The sequence below is a fragment of the Dermochelys coriacea genome, chromosome 4 (genome assembly GCF_009764565.3).
Source record: "Dermochelys coriacea isolate rDerCor1 chromosome 4, rDerCor1.pri.v4, whole genome shotgun sequence".
Lineage (NCBI taxonomy): Eukaryota > Metazoa > Chordata > Testudines > Dermochelyidae > Dermochelys > Dermochelys coriacea.
The window spans coordinates 51681286-51700439 of record NC_050071.1 but is presented as its reverse complement, the minus strand read 5'-3'; positions in this window follow the sequence as shown (position 1 = coordinate 51700439).

Sequence of the window (19154 nt, the reverse complement as noted above, 5' to 3'; positions counted from 1 at the left end):
CTTTAGGATCTGAATTTTGTAAAGGGATAAACCAAAATCCCAGCCGCAGACACCCTGCAGCTTCTGACAAAGGGCCAACTTCTGCCACTTTTACTTTAATTAGCACCTTTGGTACCAGAGACTCTCTTAGCACGAATGAAGCCTGCTCTTGAGCAGGAATTGGTTAGAGGACCCTTTCCATCCTGGAAGCTCTCTTGCTACAGAGACAGCTTAAACATCTCCAGGACCTCAGCTAAACCAGTTCTTAGTGGAAGTTTTAGTTCTGCTCTTTTCTACCTTTTTTAAGAATATGGGGGAAAAGAAAAAAAACCACTGCTGTCTTGTCTGGAGACTTAGAACTATCTCATAAGCAAACATGAAGAAAATAGCATCATAGATTCATTCAGGAAGTGCTTGGATGATTTAGAGCCTTTGATTCCAAAGTTCTCTTGGATCTTCCCATACTTCTAACCTCTAGGATGCCAAGTGTGTCTCCTTCTAGGGTGATGCTCTACAATGCTGCTACACCATTGCACTCATTCTTCCTCAAAAGATTCTTGTAAGAGTCTAGTAATTATACCCTTTGGATGCAGAGAGTTATTCCAAGTCTCTACATGGGCTTTGGATTGATCTTGGAGGGGTGGAGCTCAGCCATTCACAGGTCCATGCTCTACCTTCAGCTCTAGGAGGATTTACTGCAATTCTATAGCTATAGTGCAGCAAACCTACAGACCATTTATTCCCATTTTCTGTCTGCAAGGGACTCATAAAAGTTATTTTAGAACTGGGAAAGGTACAGAGAAGGGCAACAAAAATGACTAGGGTATGGAACAGGAGAGATTTAAAAGATTGGGACTGTTCAGTTTAGAAAAAAGATGGCTAAGGAGGGATATGATCGAGGCCAATAAAATCATAAATGGTATGGAGAAAGTGAATAGGAAAGTGTTATTTACTCCTTCATGTGAAGACATAAGACCCAGTATGGGTCAGACCAATGACCCATCTAACCCAGTATCCTGGCTTCCAATAGTGGCTGGTGCCAGATGCATCAGAGTGAATGAAGAGAACAGGGCAATTATCGAGTGATCCATCCCCTGTGGTCCAGTTCCAGTTTCTGGTGGTGAAGAAATTTAATAGGCAGCAGGTTTGAAACAAACAAAAGGAAGTATACTTCATACAACACACAATAAACTTGTGCAACTCATTATCATGAGATATTGTGCAGGCCAAAAGCTATAAGTGGATTAAAAAAAGAATTAGATAAATTCATGGAGGATCGGTCCATCAATGACTATTAGCCAAGATAGTCAGAGACACAACTGCATGCTCCAAGGTTCCCTGAACTTCCAACTGCCAGAAGCTGGGATTGGACGAGAGGGGATGGATCTCTCGATAATTGCCATGTTCTGTTCATTTCTTCTGAAGCATCTGTCACTGCCAGTGTCAGAAGACAGGATACGAAGATAGATGGACCATTGGTCTAACCCAGTATGGCTGTTTTTACGTTCTTAGTATAAAATGCTTCAGAGGATGGTACAAGAAAATCCATAATATAACTAGCCAATAAGGGAGGTTTCTGTCAATTTGTGGCTGGCTTATACCTTAGATTATGAGGTTTGTATCTCTTATTTTTTCTTATCTCCTATAACTGTGTTTCTACAGCACCCGTCTGCTGTTGATACTCTACAGAACATACCATATGCTATTTGCTTGATTGAAGATTGGTTGGAAAGAGGATGCAATAGAGGAAAAAAAGCAGGGGAGGATGAGGGGGAGGACACGCACGCGCGCGCGCACACACACACACACACACACACAGAGTCTTCACAGTATCAATTAATAATGATTTTTGTTTATTTCCACCTACTGGAGTGTTCTGAGGTTTTTCATAAATCTCTTCTCTCTTTATCCTTCATGCCAGTATGGTAGTGCTTAATTCTCTAATGTAATTTCTTCATGAACTGAACAGCCAAACATCACCTCTTGGGATATGAGGGTAATGAGGTAATCTCACAGAACAAACCTTTCCAAAGCCCAAATAGTGTGAGTATTTCAGTATCCCTGCCAACTTGTAAATCTCACACTGTTTGCATACCAAGCATATAGCAATTTTATTTATTTTTCCAATTTGCTAAAGACATACAATTGTCTGATGGCTGCATATTTGAGTCAATCTTGTGAAAATTTATTGGCACTTTCAAATTCATTGGTCGGAAATTATTAAAAATAAATTAAATGAAATCATGTCCCACAGTGCCCATTTACTGTGGTGTTAAAGGATGATCAGTTCTTACCATGATCATTTGTATGAAATCCCACAACAGTGAAAAATCCAGTGATAAATTGACACATGGAAGGGACCAGAACAAAAAGGAATAGTTGCCAAAATTCGTTACCATCTAGCAGTTCTTCAGTGATCTATGTGAAAAAAATTTGTGGTCTCAGTGCTGTCCTACTGGGACACATGTCTATGTCATAAAAAAAACTATTTTTGGTTTGTGATGACCTTTCTGCAAATCTCATTGGTAAGGCCGCATGGAGACTGAACAACTTTCTCAATCCTTACCCACTGGTAGTCAGGATTGATGCACATTAGTGGTGAAATGTTGAGATGCCTGCATTTCCCCTGAGCATGTGGTATCTGTTTGGTAGATAAATATAGGACTTTAATCTTGCCTTCGGGATTATCGATTTGACACATTTCAAAGTACTAAATTCACCTGGGACTAAACTCAATATAATGTATGGTATAAGGCACATGAGAAAACAATAATTAAAATTAATCATTGATACACTATGCTCAAATTAGTGTTTGCCCATTCAATGAAACTAATTATATAAACAATGTTTTAACAGCAAAATGGCAGGAGCAAGGTAAAAGCCACTGAGACCTGTGTATAAAATCCAGAACATATTGTACCATCTATTCTTGTATACCATTGTGTTAATTCTAAAAATGTATCTGCAATTTGGAACTTCAGTTTGGTCAGACTCTACTGAATTTCAACAATAACTCTTCAACCTCTCTTGTTCAATAAATACAGCATTTTGTCCTCAATACAAGATAAATGCAAACAAGAAAAATGCTAGGGTTGCGTTTAATCATCTGATTTTATTCAACAACATTGATACAATTCTGGGCTTCTCTCCCTTTGCTTGATTACTTGCTTTCTGTCTAGTTATTGCAGGCAACCTCAGTATAGTGTTTGATTTATGTGGTAGATGCTGAAATATTTAACTTTTCTTACCTTTTAAGTCAAACTCTTGAACTTTTAAGGTAACATCCTGGTCCCATTGAAGTCAACACTGCTATTGACATCAATAGGCCAGGATTTTACCCTTCATGAATATCTTTAGGCCCCATGATGATATGCAATGGTCTTAGAGACCCAATAAATTCAGCATGACTTATATACCATGGGAATTTACCCAGTACTTTTCGTCTGTCTCTAAATATATAGTACTTCTTGACCATGTATGCTGTAATATTTGCAAACAACAGTACAAGAGAAGGCTGAAGTGTGAGACTTAAGTTTGCAGTTGTTGGTTTATGTCACATTCTAATAGTGCTTCAGTATAAAAACTGGACTCGCATGTGGTTTCTCTTCCTTACTTTGTTACTGACTCTTGTAACCTTGGGTAAGTCACTTAGGGCCAGATTCCAAACCAGACTGGGCAAGTGATAGAGAAGGGCACAAATACCCCCTTTCCAGCTGAGCACAATGACAACACCTGCGCTCTCCAGAGCACAGGGACTGCTCTCTCCATATGTCCCCTGGGAAGTGACCCCATAAAATGTATGGGGGGGAGCACAGGAGGGAAAGTGATAGGCTGTACTTTGCCCCCCACCCTACCCCTTTTACTGGCTGGCAAGGGTGATCAAGCACAATAGGGGAATATACTGTTTTCCTAAAGGAAAGTAGTAAGGGACATGCTCACACTGCACATTGAGGAGCTCTGAGAGGAATGCTGGCTGGCTGGCTAGTCAGAATTTCTGCAAGGACTCCTCTCATGGTGGTATGATTCTATAATGTAGGGCTATGTCTAAATAGCACAGTTGAGACATAAATCAGTAGTTTGGTTCAAGAGGGGAAACTCAAAAATTTTGAAGGCAATCACCAAACAAGATTGATTTTTTAAAAATCTAATATTATACTTAAAAACCCCCCAAATATGATATTTCCCCTTCTCTTTACTCACCCCTCCCCTTTTTACATTCTGCCTTTCCTCCTGCTAGTGGAAGGGTTTTCAAATTTTTCCACAGTGTGACCCTCATGGATTATGTCCCTTCCCATTCAAAATGACTTAACATCACTGTGGGAACTATATGGCCATAGAAAAGTAACATAAGGTCAACATGAAATGTATTTTTTTTTTGCTGTCTTTTAATGCAGTTTAGCAGCTAGAAGGAGGAAGGGGGGTCAGAATCATGTGGCCATATAGTTCTCCAGGGACAACCACCAAGTGGACCGCAGATTACCAATGATTCACAGCCCACAATATGAGAATCAACGTGAATATTTTGGTTTATCTTTTCTTCTGTTTCTTTCAGTGTCATTTCCCCCTCAATCTAATCTTCCAATATTTAATACTTTTTAGAAAAGTGGACTATCTTTTTCTCTAAAATACATTAAATACATTTCTCCTTCCTTTTAGAGGAACTTTTCTATATTGTCATGCCAGATCTGAAGTGAGCATCGATACACTTACAGACGCATTCATTTTGTGATATAATTATGTACTGCAAGTTCCTTCCCCAGATATTGTGGTGGCTTCTAGCAGACATATGACCCTGCAATCCTTACTCAGGCAAAACTCCAATTGATGTCAGTAAACTCATTGACCACAGTGAATCAATTGAGCCAAATTGTGCTCTCATTGTAAATACAGAGAAAGAAGAAGTACATGAGGGAAGAATTTTGCCAATAGACTTTCATAAATATTAGGGTTTTATTTTCAGAGGTGATGAACAGTTGCTGCTTACATTGAGTTCAATAGGATTTGTTGGTGAAAATCAGACCTTAATTTCATGCTAATGGGAGTTTTACCTGAGTATATAATACAGGATTTGGCATTTATTTAAGGGACAGATTCAGTTCATGTTTAGAGAATCTTATTCCATTGATTTAAATGCCGTATCCACCAAACAAGGTATTACCTGGATTGGAAATGGTAGAATCTGACTGTAAATAAAAGTAAAATCTTACTGTTCTCACAATATGTCTAGATAAGCTATTTAGGGTACTATAGAATCTAGAGGTAGAGACTCCAAACAGAGTATTATATCATATATCTCTACCACAAGAATTCTGTTCCTTCCTGTGAATACTTTCATTGTTGTATTTAAAATGGTTGATACAGAACAGTTTTACATTTAAAAAACAAACAAACCTTGTAATTATTTTTTATGAAAGAATGAAATGGAAAAAGCAACCTCTACAAACTCAGTGGCAATCTATGTGCAAAATTTATTTTGAAAACTAATAGGTAGGTTGGAGAGTTTAGGGCTATTCTCAGATTACAATAAAACTCAGATCAAACTAGAGGGAAAATTCAAATGTTATTGTTAGACTTTCTTTCAACTTTTTCTCATAAAATAAATTTGAAACTGCAGATCTTCAGAAGAAAAGCTTCCAAGACGCCAGCCATTCTGAGCTGTGTGAGATAAAATGGACGTGGGAGGACAAGCCTTTTCAGTAGTGGGCACAGGCCATGTAAACAGATGTGGTTGCAATGAATGGGAAAGACTGAATAGCTGCATTGTTCCTTGCTTTCTGAACACACTGCACAAGGTCTCCTCAACACAAGTCATGCTGACAGATGAAGGCTTAAAGCCTGGCTGCTATAGCTCAGACAACCAAACAGTATTTAAGTATTAAGTGCAAGAGATATGGTTAACAGTAGACTTTATCACTCCAGAGCCACTTACAGAGGCATTGCTTGATGGCAAAAAAGAGCAGTACTTACAAAACTTGCTTCTGTGGATAATGAAGTGCATTTAAAAGGGAACTGGTGTATAATATCAGGATAAATCTTTCTAATATAATTGTTACTCCTTTAGAAGAATGTGAGGCTCTTGTTATAGCAAATTATTTTTTGGATTGTGTGTGTGTGTGTATTATAAAGGAGCTATACATACTGGATTTAAATAGAGTTACGAAATTAATCTATTGCACTATTCTTACATGTCCTTAAGAGACAGATTTGTCATGAGGGATTGCTGTGTTCAATGTTTTATACTTCAAACTTTAACGTATTTTGTAAAGTTACATATGCCACATACCTAATGAAATCTGCCAGACAGAGCTGCATGGATTAGATTCTGCTGTTTTGTTACAACTTCATCTTGAAACTATCATGCCACTGCTGAGGTACTGTACACATGTTCATTGATTTATTTCATAGGGAACGGTTATTGTTGAGCACTTGTAAAAGGTCACAGATACCAGCATTTGGAGGATTGCCCAGGTTCTTTTAAATAACCCCAGGGACACAGGGTTTTGTGATTTCTGAAGCCTTTTTTGGGAAGAGACAGGAATAGTGGTGCAGTTTCAGTTTAACAGTTTACAGTATTTTCATTTTCATTGAAAGAAAGGCAGCAACACTTTCTCTGGGCTAAAATCAAATGAAATAGTTCTTCATAAATATATATTGCCAAATTCTTCTGCGCAGCAGCATTCTTTCTTTCCTCATGTAGTGAAACAAATGTATCTCTAAGAAGTCTAGAATTTGCAGCTGGGGTTGTTCTTCTAACATTATTTTCACTTTTCCAGTAAAGATGATGAATCTGTTTTATAGCATTTTTCTGCTGAATGAAACACACATAAATAGATATATGAGGCAGGAAGGGTGGGAAGTGTATGCCCTGTACATGCTAATCTGTGCTTCTACCATTATTTAAAAATAGAGTACAGTTCTTATATATGTAATGTTTCTCTGTGACACCCACTATATTAAGCCTATTTAATTTTCAATCCTCAAGATCTTTTCCTCTATTTTGCCAAACTGGGCAAGTCAGTGTTAAAATAAAAACCGTGGAAAGGAGCACGTTTTAAGCACTTTGGTTGCAGATTCATCTTGAAGATATTCGCTTTTGCATTATGTAGTTCTTCTACAAATATATATGCATAGGCAATGCTTAATGCAGTGGAAGAAAAGAGCTGAGAATGTGCAATACCCTCTTTCAGGGTGATATTTGCTTATTTATTCCTAGGTATGCTAGTAAAGCCTATGAATTTTTTTTTAGTGATATGATTCTGTCTTGGAACAACTTACAGTGAATAAATAAGGTGGCCTAATTTATTTTTTGTTTTGCTGCACACTATGACTTTGTCTTAATAGAGCTAATAGGATTTTGGCACAAAACCAAAGGAGGGAGGGAGAGGGAGATGAGCTGCAGAGAGAACTGCTGCCTTTCTTACTCTAAAGTGATGTCAGGTCTATCAGCCTTCTCTTTAGTCTTCCCTGACAGGGCTCCAGGCATTTCTCTATACATGAATGTGTCTCATGCATTCATGAGCTTCTTTGACACCACAGCTTCTTTTGTTAAGAGCTAGATCACTGCTCTACCCTTCTCTCAGCTGCCATATGGTGCAGTGGAAACAAGCTTACAAAGAGAGGGTGAGACAGAGAGAAGAAAGAAGTCAGACTACAGCAGATGAAATTGATTTATTTTCAGAGCTAAAGGGGCAAGTGAGTAAGGCTGGGAGGGGGGGGGTGGGAGGAAGGGGGATGTCTTGGAATATAAAATCTTCCACAGAACAGGCAACCAGGCTGTTCATATGACAGCCGTGCTGTGCTTGTTCTCCAAACACAGTACTTGAAAATAAGCATACACATTTTTGTTATCTTAGTAATGCTATCTGAGAATGACTTATAGCCCCAGTGACTTGACAGTGGACTCTGGCGACTTCATTTCATTCTGTAATTTTTTTTAAAAGAACAAAATCTATGTGGTTGCCATATGTGTATAATTGTCAAGTATCCATCTGACAACTTTAGGAGTTTCCAGGAAATATCTGTCTCTAACATTAATTTTAAAGGGATACACCAATAGAAACGCCAAGGTCTGTCCTCAGTTACACCAGTGTAAATCCACTAAAGTCTGCGGAGTTACTTTAGATTTACACAGGTGTAAGTGAGAGAAAATTTGGTCCAAAATATTGTAAACCAACAAATGTCTTTGTCAACGGTACTAAGAACACCTGATTGAACATTTTGAAAAGCTAATTTATTTCTCAGTATTTCTGCTCTTTGTTCCTTTTTGCACTTCATTCAGGTTGGACAATGAAAAATAAATGAAAATAAAAAGTTAGCTTCACTTTTGCCTACAATCAATTTTACTTTCAGGCTTTCTGTGCTACAGACAATGTAGGGGAATACATATTTGTTTAAAAGCCAATGCAGTTCCTGGGGAATTAATTTTGGACTAAGTTAAACTTTAAACTTGGTTCACCTGTGACAATGTAGGTTAGTAACAGTTGATGCTGACTGTGGTTTAGCAGCAGGTGTAGAGAAGTAGAAATAGTTCAACACTATTGTGGAAAACATATTATTAGTGCTGATTGAAAAGTGGAATTTCTGTCTGTTCTTATATTTGGAAATTTGTTTTCATCCTGAATTGAGACAAAGTGTCAAAATATCAATTTTTTTCATGGGAAGGAATGTTAAAAAAAATCTATTTGGAAACAATTAAATGTTTTGTTTCAGCTCGTCTTGATGGTAATCTGTGTCCCTCTGACCTAATACGGGGTCACATGGGAATTGTAGTTTAGGTATTTCAAGCCCTCATTGATCTCTGTGACCTCGGTCCTCTGGCTGGGCTACATCTCCCATAACACACCATGGTCGTGTGACTCCCATAAGCCACTGCTCTGGTTCTACCAGATTGTTGTGGTGTTTTGCTTCAGGTCAACCTGTTGGGGAATAACATTGGAAAAGTCAACAAAGTCTAAAGTTTTCCCTTTTGATGAAAAATTCCTGACCTAGCTCTAATTACTATGCACTGTAAATGGCCTCCTGTGTGCAGCCTATAACAGCATGGGTAAACCCTGCAGACTTTAACCACTCTTTCTGAAATGGTGCTGAACACAGTCTGCCGTTTTAACATGGAAGTGATTCTTCTCCTTCAAGTTTAAGGACAAGCAAGGTGGGCTTAAAGGAGAAGGGAGAAACGGACAGTAATTTTAAGAAAAAAATGAAATATAACCACTGCAGCTGCTACTAGGGAAGGAGAGGGACCTGGAATTTGGTACTGGTCTTTGGGACTAGAGGGCTGTATCACACCCAGTTATCTGAGGTAGGATCAGGTCTTTAGCCTTGCTCACAGCTACATTTCTGAGCTATCAGCTGGTACTGTTAATAGCAGGGAAGGGAGCCCCCTTTCCCTGCTCCTTGCACAGTGTGGTCTGGGTGCTTTGTAGCCAACATGCAGCAGCCCCAAGACTGGGAGGTCACCTTTAGTATTTGGCCTGCACAGTAAAGCCACAGTTTCACATTGGACCATGTAGCTCCAATGAGCTCTGTATCACACTGTGCAATGAAACAGGATGTGCCCCTAACTTCTTCCAATAGCCAGAGCAGACTAAGCAATGCCAGTCTTGTTTCTTTTGGCTCAGTTTCAAAAAGATTTTTGAACAAGAAGCAGCAAAGCTTGTTTTAAATCAGTGATTGTGTTACACATAATCCTCATGGAAAGCATGTGCATGGGATCATGTTTCCCCATTTATGCACGTGTCAGCCCTTAAGAAAAATAGAATGAGATGAATAAAACCACATCAGCTCAGCTAATTTGAGATTTTTCCATCGAGTCATTCAAGTTTTGTGTCTTAAATTATCTGTATAGTCACATCTAATCTTTTTACAAAACAAAACAAAAAAACCCACAGAAAAATGTTATGCATTTCTGGAGGCGGCACCAGAGTTACTGTTTGAAAGCAGATAATTTTCCCCTGACCTATTGTTTTTTAGTTTTCTTTTTTGCCTTTGTCCTGTCTCCCAAAACTAGTGATGAGCCACATTGTAAAACGAAGTGCCATTGCAGTTACCAATCCCTTTACCACTTGATGCTTGTTTCTGACTAGAAGAAAATAACCTTTGGTTAAATTCTGACCCTGAATTACAAATAATTGTTATCCATCTGCACTTCTTATGCAGAATTTGCCCTTAGTTAATGGTAATTACAATAAAAAGCCAATACAAGTCTATGGCAAAAGAACAGAAAGTTGGTTAATGTTTCTCTCATTTTTTTTATATTATTTTCACTCTCTGCTTTTGGGATTTCAGCTGGAAGTGTAAGTAACAAATACTGCAATAAAGTCTGTTCATGTAATATTTTAAAGACAGAGGAATGAGGCTGTAAAGGAAATTCACTAAGAAAACCTGTTCTCTCAAAAATTCCAGCTCAATTACTAGTCCAACAGATCTTTAATTATGCTTCAGATAAGCATCCAAACACAACTGTGATGTGATTAATTCCATGCTAGTGTCAGCAGAGTTCTTTATTTTTAGATTAACTATTTTTAACTTTTTAAAAAATATTTAAAACATAGCCATGATCTTAATCCTGCTGAACACTCTGACCATGATTCAACAAGGTTTAAAATTAAACATGTGTTTTAAGACTTTAGCTCAGTGGTGGTCAACCTAACCCTAACCTGTGCCACTTCCCACAGCTCCCATTGGTTGGGAACAGCGAACCGAGGCCACTGGGAGCTGCGGGCAGCCATGCAAATGGCAACAAATGGTCTGGCAGCTTGACAGCGGATTACCTTGATGGGCCACATGCAGCCCGCAGGCCGCAGGTTGCCCACCTTTGCTTTAGTTGGATTGAGGCCAGAGTGCTCAACACCTTGCAGGATGTTGAGTAAATAGTTTGCACAGTATCATATTGATTACAATATACAAACACTAACTAATGTATTGAAATATTTCAAAAAGGGACAACACAATGTTTTCTACAATCTGATTTTCATGGTGACACAGAATATTATAGAGACAAGAAAACAAATTTCACTTCCTTTCGGGGTCTTCTCTGGGTATTTTCTTGTGTTTATCCCAATATTATATTTTGGGGACTATCCAGGAAAAGCCACTGGACTCTAGTACAATAAGACTTTCTCAGAGGAGAAGGCAGCTATATTTCCAACCCCCAAAAAGGCAGCTGGAGCAAAAAATATTCCCACTCTTGATCCAGCCACCTGCCAACTGAAAGTGGAACAGTTGCTCCCAATAACGTTTAGTGTGTGGTTGTCTTGGGAATCCCTCCTTGCTAACCTTTTTAAATCAATGGTAATTGTATGTGTCAAGGGAGGTGAGTTTGCTTCACACTTTAAAGGAGGTGGTGGTTGGTGAAAATGTTTTTTATGGTACTGGAAAGGGTAGGCTGTGTTAGCTACATCAGCCCAGATTCACTGAACTTGGAGGGGAATTAGATTAATGTTTGTGGTTCCACAGAACATTGAATCTATTTTGATTTTCAGAGGATTCCAATTTTTAGGAAATCCTTTTACACAGCTTTGGCAGATACATGCTCAGACATCTTAATTCATGTCCTCATGTAGTTTAACAATAATATAATGCCAACATACGTTACTGCAATAATTTATCCTTCATATTATCTTGGTAGTGTGTAAAATCCTGAAGACATGACCATATCATATGGGTCTTGTCTTTGTGGATAAAAGCCCTATTGAGTTCAGTAGGAGCAGGCTTAGGTACATAGTTAATCTGTGACCTTTGGCTAAAACTTCTTTTGTGGAAAGGTGTACTTTTGAAGTTTGGATTAAATGTTATTTGTAGTACACCATATAGTAACTAATCTATGAACACGTTTTGTTCAACTGAAATAACTACTAATTAAAATCTAGTGTAGATCATAGGTATAGGCCTGTTTTATATTTTGACCATCCTGTCAGTTTGAGTGTGGCCCAGTACACTATAACTTATGGCAGTGGTTCCCAAACTTGTTCTGCTGCTGGGGAGGGAAAGCCCTGGTGAGCTGGGCCGGTTTGTTTACCTGCTGTGTCCGCAGGTTCAGCCGATTTCGGCCGCAGTTCGCTGCTCCAGGCCAATGGGAGCTGCTGGAATCGACAGCCAGTACGTCCGACAGCCCGTGCTGCTCCCAGCAGCTCCCATTGGCCTGGAGCAGCAAATCGGCTGAACCTGCAGATGTGGCAGGTAAACAAACTGTCCCTGCCTGCCAGGGGCTTTCCCTGCACAAGCAGTGGAACAAGTTTGGGAACTTCTGACTTATGAAAAGGGTGATTCACTGCCATGAAGGGCTGAGTTGTGGCTAATTTATCAGAGAAGCCTTCAAAGGCTGTGACTAGCAATACCTGAACAAAGTCTATTTAAAAAGACATTTGCTGGGAAGTATCAAGTTGGTTTTACAATGCTCTGAAGATTTTATGGCACTGTTTAGGGAGAGTGCCTAATGCTATATGTTGTCAGCATCCTCTGATCTGAATTAAGGTGGCAAGATCTCAGGCAATATCTGTGTATTGTTGAGTAAGCTAAGCAGTCATGTCCTTGGAGACAGATTTGAAGGAATATGTGCCAGAGTCTGATTCTGGTTAATCACATGGTCAATACTGAATGTCTCTTTAGATTTCATACACGGAATTTCCAACAAGAGTATATTGCCAACTGCCATCTTGAAGGAAAGACAGCAGTTTGTTAAACCAAGACTTTAGGAATTTGATTGTGCAGAAAAGTCAGTGTAAACTAAGCATCTAAATTAAATCAGCAGGTGTAACTTTTAAAAATTAATGTGTGCTACATTGGTTGCCAGAGGATTGCTAAAAAGAAAAGGAGTACTTGTGGCACCATAGAGATTGCTAGAGAATCAAACCTGTAGCATCATTTTAGACTTATTTACATATGTATGGCTATTTACAGAGCTTCTGCCCTGAGGGCCTTGTTACTTAAGTTTAGATACTAAGCCCTGGTTTACACTAGGAATTGAGGTTGAATTTAGCAGCATTAAATTGATTTAACCCTGCACCTGTCCACACGACAAAGCCCTTTTTTTCGACTTAAAGGGCTCTTAAAATCGATTTCCTTACTCCACCCCCGACAAGGGGATTAGCACTGAAATTGGACTTGCTGGGTTGAATTTGGGGTACTGTGGATGCAATTAGACAATATTGGTCTCCGGGAGCTATCCCAGAGTGCTCCATTGTGACTGCTCTGGACAGCATTCTCAACTCAGATGCACTGGCCAGGTAGACAGGAAAAGGTCCGTGAACTTTTGAATTTCATTTCCTGTTTGGCCAACATGGCAAGCTGCTGATGAGTGCAGAGCTCATCAGCAGAGGTGACCAGGCAGAGCTCATTAGCAGAGGTGACCATGATGGAGTCCTAGAATTGCAAAAGAGCTCCAGTAAGGACCGAACGGGAGGTACGGGATCTGATCGCTGTATGGGGAGAGGAATCCGTGCTATCAGAACTCTGTTCCAATTTTCGAAATGCCAAAACATTTGTCAAAATCTCCCAGGGCATGAAGGACAGAGGCCATAACAGGGACCCGAAGCAGTACCGCGTGAAACTTAAGGCACTGAAGCAAGCCTACCAGAAAACCAGAGAGGCAAATGGCCGCTCCAGGTCTGAGCCCCAAACATGTTGCTGCTATGATGAGCTGCATGCCATTTTAGGGAGTTCAGCCACCCTACCCCAGCCGTGTTGTTTGACTCCTTCAATGGAGATGGAGGAAACACGGAAGCAGGTTTTGGGGACGAGGAAGATGACGATGATGAGGTTGTAGATAGCTCACAGCAAGCAAGCAGAGAAACCGGTTTTCCTGACAGCCAGGAACTGTTTCTCATCCTGGACCTGGAGCCAGTACCCCCCCGAACCCACCCAAGGCTGCCTCCTGGACCTGCCAGGTGGAGAAGTGACCTCTGGTGAGTGTACCTTTTTAAATAGTATACATGGTTTGAAAGCAAGCATGTTAAATGATTAGTTTGCCCTGGCATTCGCGGCCAATACAGCTACTAGAAAAGTCTGTTAACGTGTCTGGGGATGGAGTGGAAATCCTCCAGGGACATCTCCATAAAGCTCTTCTGGATGTACTCCCAAAGCCTTTGCAAAAGGAGCCTTATTCCGTCCACCATGGTAGGACACTTTACCACGCCAGGCCAGTAGCACGTAGTCGGGAATCATTGTAAAACAAAGCATTGCAGTGTATGTTTGCTGGCATTCAAACAACATCCGTTCTTTATCTCTCTGTGTTATCCTCAGGAGAGTGATATCATTCATAGTCAGCTGGTTGAAACAGGGTTCTTTTCTTAAGGGGACATTCAGAGGTGTCTGTTCCTGCTGGGCTGTTTGCCTATGGCTGAACAGAAATGTTCCCCGCTGTTAGCCACGGTGAGGGGGGAGGGGCTAGCCACATGGTGGGGGGAGGCAAAATGCGACATTGTAACATTCTACCACCATTCTGCACTTGCTCAGCCTGTAGTTGAACAGCTCCTGACTACGGTCCAGGCTGCCTGTGTATGGTTTCATGAGCCATGGCATTAAGGGGTAGGCTGGGTCCCCAAGGATAACTATAGGCATTTCAGCATCCCCAACGGTTATTTTCTGGTCTGGAAATAAAGTCCCTTCCTGCAGCTTTTGAAACAGACCAGAGTTCCTGAAGATGCGAGCGTCATGTACCTTTCCCAGCCATTCCACGTCGATGTTGGTGAAACGTCCCTTGTGATCCACCAGTGCTTGCAGCACTATTGAAAAGTACCCCTTGCGGTTTATGTACTCGCCAGCTTGGTGCTCCAGTGCCAAGATAGGGATATGGGTTCCGTGTGTGTCCCCACCACAGTTAGGGGATCCCATTGCAGCAAAGCCATCCACTATGACCAGCACATTTCCCAGGGTCACTAACCTTGTTATCAGCAGATCTTTGATGGCGTTGGCTACTTGCATCACAGCAGCCCCCACAGTAGATTTGCCCACTCCAAATTGATTCCTGACTGACCAGTAGCTGTCTGGCGTTGAAGCTCCAGAGGGCTATTGCCACTCGCTTCTCAACTGTGAGGGCTGCTCTCGTCTTGGTATTCTTGCACCTCAGGGCAGGGGAAAGCAAGTCACAAAGTTTCATGAAAGTGCCCTCACCCATGCGAAAGTTTCGCAGCTACTGGGAATCATCCCAGACCGGCAACACTATGCGGTCCCACAGTCTGTGCTTGTTTCCCGAGCCCAGAATCAGCATTCCACCGCATGAACCTGCCCCATTAGTGCCATGATGCCCACATTGCCAGGGCCCGTGCTTTGAGAGAAGTCTGTGTCCATGTCCTCATCACTCTCGTCACTGTGCTGACGATGCCTACTCGCCCGGTTTCGCTTTGCCAAAGATTCTGGTGCTGCATATACTGCTGGATAATGTGCGTGGTGTTTAATGTGCTCCTAATTGCCAAAGTGATCTGAGCGGGCTCCATGCTTGCTGTAGTATGGCGTCTGCACAGAAAAAAGGTGCAGAACGATTGTCTGCCGTTGCTCTGACGGAGGTAGGGGCGACTGACGACATGGCTTACAGGGTTGGCTTACAGGGAATTAAAATCAACAAAGGGGGTGGCTTTACATCAAGGAGAAACAAAAACAACTGTCACACAGACTGGCCCACTCAAGGATTGAGCTCACAATCCTTGGTTTAGCAGGCCAATGCTCAACCCAATGCTCAACCCACTGAGCTATCCCTCTCCACAGTGTTTCAGGCAGGACTGAATCTCCATTAAAGTTTTCAAGTTTCCCCTGACAGACCTCACCGAAACAATTGTCTGCCGTTGATTTCACGGGGGGGAGGGGGAGCAAATGAATACAAAACAAATCTGGTGTATTTCTTGTTTTGATCCACTCCATCTATCTTTTACAAGTTTGGCTGGCAGCAGACGGTGCAATAGGACTACTAGCCATCCTCATCTCCTGCCTGCTCGCCATAAGATGGTGCAATAGGACTGCCGGCAGGATTAAAGAGAATGACCTGGTCGAGTCACTCCTAATTTAGTCCTTGCGCCCATGTCTGCCCAGGCGCTCCTGACAGACTTTACTGAGGCGGCCAGGAGCATCTCGGACATGATGATGATGGTTATCAGGCCTATTGCACCGTCTGCTGCCACAAGGTAATGGGTTGCTGCTGTGTAGCAATGCAGTACCGTGTCTGCCAGCACCCAAGAGACGTACGGTGACAATGAGCTGAGCAGGCTTCATGCTTGCTGTGGTATGGCGTCTGCACAGGTAACTCAGGAAAAAAGGCGCGAAATGATTGTCTGCTGTTGCTTTCACGGAGGGAAGGAGGGAGGGAGGGCGGGCCTGACAACATGTACCCAGAACCACCCGCAACAATGTTTTTGCCCCATTAGGCATTGGGATCTCAACCCAGAATTCCAATGGGCGGCGGAGATTGCAGGAACTGTGGGATAGCTACCCACAGTGCAACCCTCCGGAAGTCGACGCTAGCCTCGGTACTGTGGAAGCACTCCGCTGAGTTAATGCACTTAATGCACTTAGAGCATTTTGTGTGGGGGGACACACAATTGACTATATAAAAACGATTTCTAAAAAACTGACTTCTATAAATTCAACCTAATTTCGTAGTGTAGCCATACGCTTAGGTGAGTGATGACTATAAAAATAGGGACCAGGAAAAGGGAGGAAGGGATTATGATGATAATATCATGTGGTTGCATCGATAAATAAAGCATACCTCTTTTAGGCTACAAACTCTCATGTTTCGTATTAGCCTGTGAAACATGTGGATGAGACATCAGTGCAAGAACTATGTATAGTGCGATGAAGGGCCACAATTTTAAAGCAATTTAACACCCGAAATGGAAGTAATTCTTTGAAATGAACTTTCAGTTATCATTACACTATATCACACTGTAGTTGGGCTTCCTTTAGGATGGAAGCCCCTTAAACAACTACTTTTAATCAAACATTCCTCACACCACATGCTGAAAACTAAGGGATTTCTTTCCCATCTAGTGACCTGTATGCCTTGTTCCCAGAAGTACTTGCTAACAATCAAAGACATGTCTGGTACCCCTGGTGATGTTAACCTTCAATAACCCAACCCAATGTATGAGTTTTGAAATTCTTTAAATCTCCTTCTGCATTTTACTGTTGTATTTAAATATCACCTATCATCTGCCTGATTTGCAAAGGATGCCACTTTTAAAATCATATTTATTCTGATTGAGGATTCAGGGAGAGGCAGAAGAGGATCATAATGGGGCAATATAATCTAAGCATATTGTTCTCACTCATAAAATCAAATCTTTTGGAGAAATCCAAAAGGGGAGAACATGCAACAAATGTCATATACATATTGCGACATATATCTACGAGAAAAAATTATGCTGTATGTGCAACTTTGGAAGGCATATATTCTGTTAATAAAACAGTGGAGTCCTACTGTCAAAGATTTTAAAAATAGGTATCATGGGTTAGGCACTTGAGTCCATATTTAGATACCTACTCTGGCGGGTGGGGTAGGGGTGTAAATTGGGAAACTGAGTCATGAGTCTACCCAATTTAGGCTGAATCATTGTTCACCTTTATACAATTTCAGACAATTTATTGTCACTTATAGTATCTGAACATATATTTATGCCATACATTAATAACAGACAAGACAGAATAATTAAATGGGCCCAAGTTACTGCATTCCAGGACAGTGGGAAGTTCTTCCCCTTCCAAGATGGTCATTGCCTCCTCTGATCTCCTGGTCTGATCCTTCAGTCCCATCCTTCAATTTCTGGTCTGGTGTTTCTCCAATTTGAGCCTTGTTCACTAGAGACATTTTATATATTTCCACATTCACAGTTAATTAACCTTTCTCCAATCAGCTTTAGCAGTTTAGACATTTTTTTAAAGCCATACTTTACACACATGCAAGCTCAGTTTATCTAACTGCTTTTTTTAATTGTTGCTGTTTATGCGTGTTTCATGTCATATGCTTGTGTATCACCCTGCTACTTGGTTTTCCCAGTAAAAGGCTTCTTCTGATTACAGGTCTGTGTGTTTCTACCTTGAAACTTCCAGCACAACATGTTACCTTTCTTCCGTCAGCAATAACATCATTTTAAACAGATGAGCAATTCTACGTAAAAGAAGAATGGCAAACCCACACTTATGCCAGCAAAGTCTTGGCCTAAATGTTACCTCACCTAAACTCATTCACTATTTATAATTACATATTATATATAAATTACATATAAATATAGCTGTCACAGTTTTTACCTTTACCATTTAACAATTCTGCATTTTTATGTTTCAATATAATATTCAATATGTATATATTATATATCAGACTCCCTTAACTCGCTCCCCTCCCCCAGTATATACTTGAAAACAATGATTCTTTAATGTTAACTTTTCTTATCATCTTTAAATATGGGTTTTCAAAGGCCTTTTACATTCAAGTCTACTTTTGTTTGTGAATCATTACAAAGAAAACTTCATTAGAAATTTTCCTGTGAGTGCATTTTCAGGGGTGTCTCAATTTTTGGGCCTTGATATTTAGTTGCTTTTAGTGACACCCCAATACTCCTAAATATAAAAAATGGTTTTCAAAAGCACTGAACATAGAGAAGCTTTTATAAGATATAAAAATGTATAAAATCTTACATTCCTTCAATGTATGACAATTTGGCAGCAGCTTTATAGCATGAAACACATAGTTTTGATTGTGTAACAGTCTGCCATAGGTGAGGGAAACTAGGGGGTGTGCATCATAAAAATTGTTTATCCCAGTGGGTGCTGCTGGGTGCTCAGCACTTTGAAAAATCAGACTGCTTGTTTAGAGACCTAAATATGGATTTACAAGCCCAATTTTAGGCACCCTTTTGTATAATTGTGGACACAATTCTGACAAGGACTATCTGCAATGAACCAACGTAATAATTTCAAGTGCAATTAAAAGGAAAACATTGTTTCTTGTTTAGGAATAGTGCCGAATGCATATAATAGAACATACATGATTGTGAATAAGCATTTTGGGAAGAAAAAAAAAGTCTGAAATGCTTTTGATGCCAAATGTCACAATCTTAATATACCGTTTGTCTAATTATGTTCCATCCAGTTTTATTAGTCAACTTGCTCTGTGCATCACATAGCACTGGTTTCTCACTAGCTGAAAGTATATTTTCCTCAGCAGCCACATTTTATCTTCTAAGGATTTC